A 7,399-nucleotide genomic window follows, 5' to 3' on the forward strand; every position below is an offset into this window, starting at 1 on the left:
GATGTGGTGGTGCAAAATACCTTCCATTAATACAAGAGGATTGTTGGCCGCAGTTTCTGGCCTTGACTTCCCCCACTGGAATTTGTGATTGAGAGACGACTTATGGATGCGATGCTTGCTTAGACTAGGAGTCAGGAAGGAGAGTCCTGGACCCAGTGAACTCTTTGACTCCGATGATGTCCTGGCTTACTTCCACTGAGTGGAGCGAGTGCAGTAGAGATCCAAGCAGTGGCATGAGTTGTAACAAAGGTGACCTGCTCACCTTCTGAGGTGATTTAACAGTTGACTGGTTAAAGGGATGATTGGCACTGCTCCTGTCCAGCTGGAGCTTGCGATGGTTGAGTGGTCTGGTGTGTGATTGTGGTGAGCTTGTGCAGATGTGGGTCTTTTGGTGAGCTGAAGTGGTACATAAATGAGGGAATTTGAGAGCTGTTTGGTTTCTGTGCTGGGTTTTGACTGTTGGTTACTATTGTGAGGTGATTGGTGTTGTGGCTGATGAAGTGCTGCTCTGAGTAGGGAGCACTAGTGGTTAACAGGACCTTGGTCTGGATGACCATTGTACCTCATCATCTCTGTCATGGTAAAGTCTCACCCACCCCTTTGATCCTTGAGGTGCTGAGTACCCTGAGATGAGACGCTGACCATGCAGTCGTTACTGAGCAGCCATTAAGACTTGTGTAAACAGGCACTAAATGACGGTGCAGCAACCTGTGTTACTGTGGCTGGCCAGTAGGGAGAGCTCCTGCATTGAGCCTCCCACCTCACTACACCCATCCACCTTCTGCACTCCACGTGTCTTTCCAGGGGTACCTAAGCCCTGGCAGATCCCCTTTCGAACCCCACTGCTGAGTCCGGGGGTAACGTGTGCTGCTACCACCCCGAGAAGGGACTGTATAGGGCCTGTGTCCTCGGGGAAACACAGGCCTAATAATCCTATGGGTACTCGACCCAATACAAGAACTTGGGGCACTTCCCCAAGTCGGGGGCCAAAAAGGATAGTTTCCCCTAGTCCGCAGACCCAAGGGGCCTCCTAGGCATAATTAAACCCACCCCTCAATAAGTCTCCTACACCAGTTACAAAGGAAAACTTTATTGGTTACAAAGGGTAGGGTTAGAATAGGGTACAGGGTAGAGCAATATCAGAGAAATCCCATCAAGCAAACTCCTGTGGCTGGGGTAGTCTTTGATCTCACATGAGTTACTGCAAGCTATATATCTAGTTGGATCTCAGTTAGCTTACTCACAAGTATCATCCAGAGGCAGTTGGAGAATCCTTCTGGAGGCAGGTGGTTCCTTGATCATGAGTTCTGAGAGATAAAGTAAATTTCAGATGGTACATCTCTTCTTTGTTCCTGAGTATCCCTCATGGCTGCTGCCCCCTTCCTCCTGGGCAGTCCTTAACTTATATATCCCTTGCGACCTCGTTTACCTGGTCCAATGGAAGCCATCACCTGTTGGCTGTCAGCCAACCAATTTGAAGAGCATCACTAGTTGCCGGGCAAACTCTAGCCCACCAGGAAGGAAGCCCCTCACCCAGGTATGTGATGCCAGTCACGTAGGCAGAGGGAGCAGGTTTCCCCCCTCCCTCAGGAATGTATCCAGCTCAGGTTACCCGAAGAGATAGGGTAAAGGTGTGTATCCTCTGCTGGGCCCATCCTAATCACAACTGTCACATAGCAAAGTTTTTTGGGGAGAAACAAAGGTGGCTTTCTGCCACAGTTACTCCGCAGTAGTGCTGACAAACGGCTTTTTGGTGACACTGGCTGCACAGTCTCCCGAAACTACTGTGCAGTCACAGTTTCTGCCATGCAACACTACTGCACAGAAATGTAGAGAGATGGTCAGAGAGGCTACTTTGCTCTCTGCTTGTTTCTGTTGGTCATCCCTCATAATGTTTGTTGTATCATTCCCTGCTATTGTATATATGTTTCATTATCCTATTATTTGCCTTACCTTTGTAATAATATCATCCAGTCGTTTTGAAATTTACCACCGAGTCTGATTCTTATACGCAATTTGCAGACGCTAGGTGTGGTCGGGCAGTAGATCAATACCTAGTGGAAAGCTCCACAAGTCCCCAACACTGTGATTATTCGGAGTTGGGCTCTGAGGACTAACAACCCTCATTGCTGCCACAATTTGCCTTCAAAATTCTAATACGTGTTTAGACTTGATTAAACTGTATGAGAGACGTGTGGCTCTTCGGGGCAGAGGCATGAATTTTCAATTCCACGTGATCTCTGCTCTGTTGGGCTCCAGAGGGGTCCAGAAGTGGAAATGTTAGAAAACTGCATGAGTCTTTTTTTTACCTTACTTACTCAAACCTATTAGAGAAGCAGAAAGTGATAACATTATTCTACACAGATTAAAATAATACTAGTACTTAAAATAAATACAGGTAACCACATTGTAAGGGTTGGATAAGGTAATAGAAATGAAACACCGAATCTATAATTATATCTTGTTAAATAAAATTAATTGAAAAATATATAACTCAGGCCAGAACTGATTAAAGCCATCAAAATATCAAAGTGTAGCAGTCTAAGATTTAGTTTGCATACACTACTGGAGTATGTTTTTTAATTCCCCCCCCAACTCTGGACTTCTGTTGCTGGGTACAGGCTGTTTTTCTATGGAAACTTTGTCACACAGCAAAAATATTAAGTGGAATGTGAAATATAGTGAAAATATGACTTGTTATGTTTGGCTTCAGTGGGCTAAAGAATATAAAATAGTATCAACAAAAGATTTTCCTTTTTTGGTGGAATACGATATGATCATGCAGGAAGAGTAACAACAAGTAGGCTAAACTGGCTACAGCACTTTAATTAGGGATTTGAAAGTGTTTTTTTTATTAACTTTAGTCCTGCTTTTAACAACTCCATGTGCCTTTATATTTGTTTAACAAGCAAACGTTTTATAAGCATGTGTTATTTACTAAAGCATGTTTACTACTGAGACACAGCATATTAACTGTCAAATAATGCTCCCTAGATGCTTGGAGTGCCAATAAGTAGCAGATAAGTTTTAACTGATGTTTTTCACTAGTCTTTGGGCCAGTGGAAACTTTTTAAGGTGACTACAGCTCCAAGAAGAGAGCTTATATCAGTAAGAATCTAGATGTTCATTACTCAAAACATGCAGGATGAAGTAACCTCAAATACAGCTACATGGTATCTGGGATTTTTTTTTCAGATTTTTCTAGCTTTTTTAAATCAAATTATCCTAGTTGGCACACACTGCACTAATCTACACTTCTGGGATGGTGCAAAATATAACTTTTTCTGCCTGGCAATGTGCAGAGGTATAAATGACCTCACAAGGTGCCATGCAGCAGTATATCAGGCTCAATATTATATTTATTTCCCTTTATGGATGCTTCTGATTACAAAAAAAGGCCGTTATCTCAAGACCAAGCCTGGCACTAGTTAGGATTACGTACTATCCAGACATACTTACCCAGCAGTGGGTGATTGACAGTATATCCATGCAAGCACAAGGAACAATATCAGTAAAAGTACTGCAACACAGGCTTTATCACATACTAGAATCAGTACCTCGGGTTCCTGGAAGGCTAGCCCTCAGGTTGTTAGCATTGGCTTCAGAATGTACCACCACAATTTTTACTATTGGGTGGGTTAAGTTATAGGGATGGAAATTTATAGTGTTAAAATTTCCTATACCTTTAGTGCTAGACTAAGTACAGACAGGCAAAAAGCTTGATGCTGAATAAATTCAGTCTTTGGCGGTTAGTCTAAATTGTACAGATTAAATTGAAACAAGTGAACAGACACTTACCTTTGATTCAGGAAATGTAGCCACATGCCAGCAGTGGCTTAGGGCAGAAGCTAGGGGGTGCTAGAGCACAGCTCTCTGGCTGTGTGTTTACTTCCTCTTCCTGCTGCCTCCCAGGACTCTGGGATTTGCAGTCCAGAGTGATGGCGACAGGAATCTTCAGGGTTGTTCCTCCCATCCTCTTCCTGCTTTTAGGTGCCTCTGGAATTTGTAGTCCAAAGTTATAGCCAGCAGTAAGTTTAAGGGGGAGAAGGGGTGTTTAGCTCCCCTCCCTGGCCCCAGACCCCAGCCAGGGTTTGCTGGGGGGATGGGGGATGGGGGGAGGGCAGTCCCCAGCCAGAGTGGCATCCCCAGCCAAGCTTGCCCCCTGACCTCCTTGTCAGCCAGCCCTCACTACTCCAGCTAGGGAGCAGAGGAGCAGGGCCAACCCTGCTCTCTGGAACAGATAGTGCAGCTCAGCCCAGGGCTGGAAAACCTGCTGGTATGCTGGGGGACTGATTTAACTTGAACCAGGAAGGGTTCTGGGACAGAAGCTCCATGAAGTGGTTTGACCCAAATCAGTCACATCTGATGCTACTTTCAACCAGGTTTATCTTAAACCAGTTTATGTACATTGAGCTTCTGTTCTGTTACAGGTTTAAACCAGTTTCTGGTCATTTAAACCAGTTTATGTATAACTTCTGTCCCTAGCCCTCTTGTTAACCAGGCTAGCTAGATTAAAGGTAGCACAGGTATGCTGGCACATGCTACAGCTACACCTTCACTCTGCTGTATTGATATAAGTTGTCAACTTCTAAAAATTCTTTTACTGAAGCTGCCATTCTGTTCTAGCATGGTATAAACTGTTCTCATAAAGGTTGGGCAGTAGGAACTGGCACAGAAAGACCAAGCAGGTTAATTCAACTAGGATTTATAGCAGAATAGCTACTATGCCCCTCATGCTAACTGGCTGCAAAATCATAGTAGAGACTCTGGCCTGAGTTTTTACTACAAGGTTCTAGGAAAAGTCAGTGTTATATTTCCATCCACTCCACCGAGTACTAAAAAATTACAGTGCTTTGAGTTTCCATGTGGTTTTGCGGCAGGATAACTAACTTTGTTAGTTATACCACAGGAGAGAAGGAAGAACATATATTTTTTGACAACAAAAAAAAGTCATAGGAGATAGCCCAAGGTTCAAGAGCAGCTTTGGTGTTCAAGGTAGGATAAAGACTCTGAAAGAAGAGCAGGGACAATGTGAAGGGAGTGTACGCAGGTGCACATGCACCCCCTGAGTATGGCAGTACACTCCCTACAAAAAGGCAGGCGGTCACTGCTTGCCACCCTGCCAACGTCTGCAGGAGGTCCACAATTCCCACTGGCCAATAATGACACTGCTAGTGGCATCTGTGGGTGATCACTGACCCCTGGTTGGTGCTCACCAACCTCCCCCCCAGCCACCACCTGCACCGGCGGTGTCTGCAGGAGCTCCCCCACTTACCACCGCCACATTCCCGCTGCCACGCTCCAACTGCTGCCATGCCCCCGCAACCACTGGGGGCATGTACTGTTCATGAAGAAGAGTAAAGGAAATATGGCTAAAGTGGATAGAAGCACAGAAAGAAAGAGGTCCATTTCTCATGTAGCTCTGTTACCTTTTCTTGAATTTCTTTTTATCACTCTTTCCTTTTAAAGCTCAAACACCTGGTACCTATTTATCATAATCAAGGCTCTTGCAGCCACTTGGAGCTCTTAGTAAGTTAGGAAGGGCTCCCAATCAGGCCTGGCCATCCATCTGTACCACAACCTTGCAGAGCAAGGGCCTAAGCACACTCAAAATGTGCATGCAGAGAAGACACTGTCTCTCCCTTGAAGAGTATATAATGTAACAGGGCAACCTTAAGGAAACAAATGAGGAACAGGTGTGTAATATACATGAAAAAAAAAAATCAACCAGGTAACCATAGACAGGTTGCAATAATTACATAATTTTCTTTGGTTCTAATAAGTGAATATATAATAAATTCTTTTGTTCCTATCACAGTTCCTACCATTACAGCAGCTGCCTTCCTCCCTTCCAGCCTCAATGAGTCTTTCCTACAGACAACACCTTTCCTCCAAATGTATCAGTTCACTTATGAGATTAATTATAATTAACTAGATGAAAAATGGAGAGTAACTCCCTGTACATTTCATGGGAAATGGGTCTTCAGGAGAGATTTACATGGGGACACAGTAATTATTTTGAAGACCAGCTCAAGAAAAGCATTCTGCACACAAGAAGAATGGTACAGAAAACAGTTATTGGAGAAGCGGACAAAGTTTAGTGATAAAGCTGGTATGAGTGATGGAGAGGAGGTATCAATGTAACAGAAAATAAGAGTACAAAAACATTTGTCTGTTCACATTTATTAGGTATGCAAGTCAAACACTGCCTCTTTTTCTGACCTTATGTGACCCCAGGTCCAAAGTTAAATAACACACTCAATTATTAAAACTGTGAAGTGAAACAATGGAAGTTCCTTTAATATCTTTGAAATGAAAGCAAATAAACTGTGATTTTTCTAGTCAGACACAGCATCTATATCATGTTAACATTAAGAAATTAATACAAACAGCTTTTATTTTACAGGGTTATTACTTATGTTTTTTGTTCCAGCTTTGCAATCATAATATTGCACCAAAAAAAAGTTTCTCTGATTTTCTCATTGCCTATCATTCACTGCAAAATAACAATTGCATTGTATTTCCTAATTTAAGGCATAAATCATCTCATCAAAGTCTGACACCTGTCTAAAGCTGTCATTCCCAATTATCTGTATCAATTTGGATTGCTGCGGAAGGAAACATTAATTTTTGACTCCCTCTCATTCAGTTGTTTTATGAGGGAAGCTGCAAGTTGAGCAGCAAGCTAAAGTCTTGCAGATTCTTTCCATCTATATGCACCATTAACTGCACTTCATTCAAAGAACAAATTCACCAAATTGCTTCATAATCCCTTCTCCTTTAATGGGGATTTCCAAATGCTTTTCTTTCAACAACACTATCTTCTCTGCATCAGGAAGTGTAGGCATTCATGGTTAAATCCCTAGCTCTGCAGTATCAGGGCACTTAATCACATCACAAAATGGCCAACATCATCTGTGTTTTGACATCATAGAGTCTAAAAATGTCTAATCCTGGGAGCAGAAATCAAATACTTTATCTTATCTCAAAGAAAATGCTGAGGTGAAAGCAGCAAGACAAAAGGCAAGAGCATCAAGAACTGCAGGAGGATTTAAAAGATTTAGGAGGAAAAGAGTTGCATTGTTTCTGTGAAGGAAATTTGTTTGTCAGGAGGTGGGGTAAAAGATGCATTTAAAATATGTAGCAGTATAATTCTGCTTGCTTAGTTTAATTTAAATTTTGCCTGTTTGTGCCTAAGTTTCTTCCAAGAACAGAAATAAAGAACATGCGTGACCTCATGCATTAGTTTGTTCTATAGTAAGAACAGAAACACAAATCTACTTGATTTTACTGTGTTTTAAGAAAATAATGAACAAATTAAGTTCAATGCACCAAGCACAAATTTCTTATGTTATTGGGGTTGTTCCAATGAACAAAATAAACATGCACTGAATGAATC

General features: G+C 42.5%; 1 long non-coding RNA gene across 1 annotated transcript; it reads right to left on the minus strand.

Annotated features, from left to right (window-relative positions):
* Nucleotides 1–1,074: 1,074 nt before the first annotated feature.
* On the minus strand, nucleotides 1,075–5,733 carry LOC132249244 (uncharacterized). Its single transcript, XR_009460644.1, has 2 exons — nucleotides 3,799–5,733; nucleotides 1,075–2,324 (listed from the first exon to the last, which is right to left on the minus strand). It is a non-coding gene; the product is annotated as an uncharacterized LOC132249244 (long non-coding RNA).
* Between the last annotated feature and the right edge of the window lie 1,666 nt (nucleotides 5,734–7,399).

Source organism: Alligator mississippiensis, chromosome 3, assembly GCF_030867095.1.
Source record: "Alligator mississippiensis isolate rAllMis1 chromosome 3, rAllMis1, whole genome shotgun sequence".
Classification (NCBI taxonomy): domain Eukaryota; kingdom Metazoa; phylum Chordata; order Crocodylia; family Alligatoridae; genus Alligator; species Alligator mississippiensis.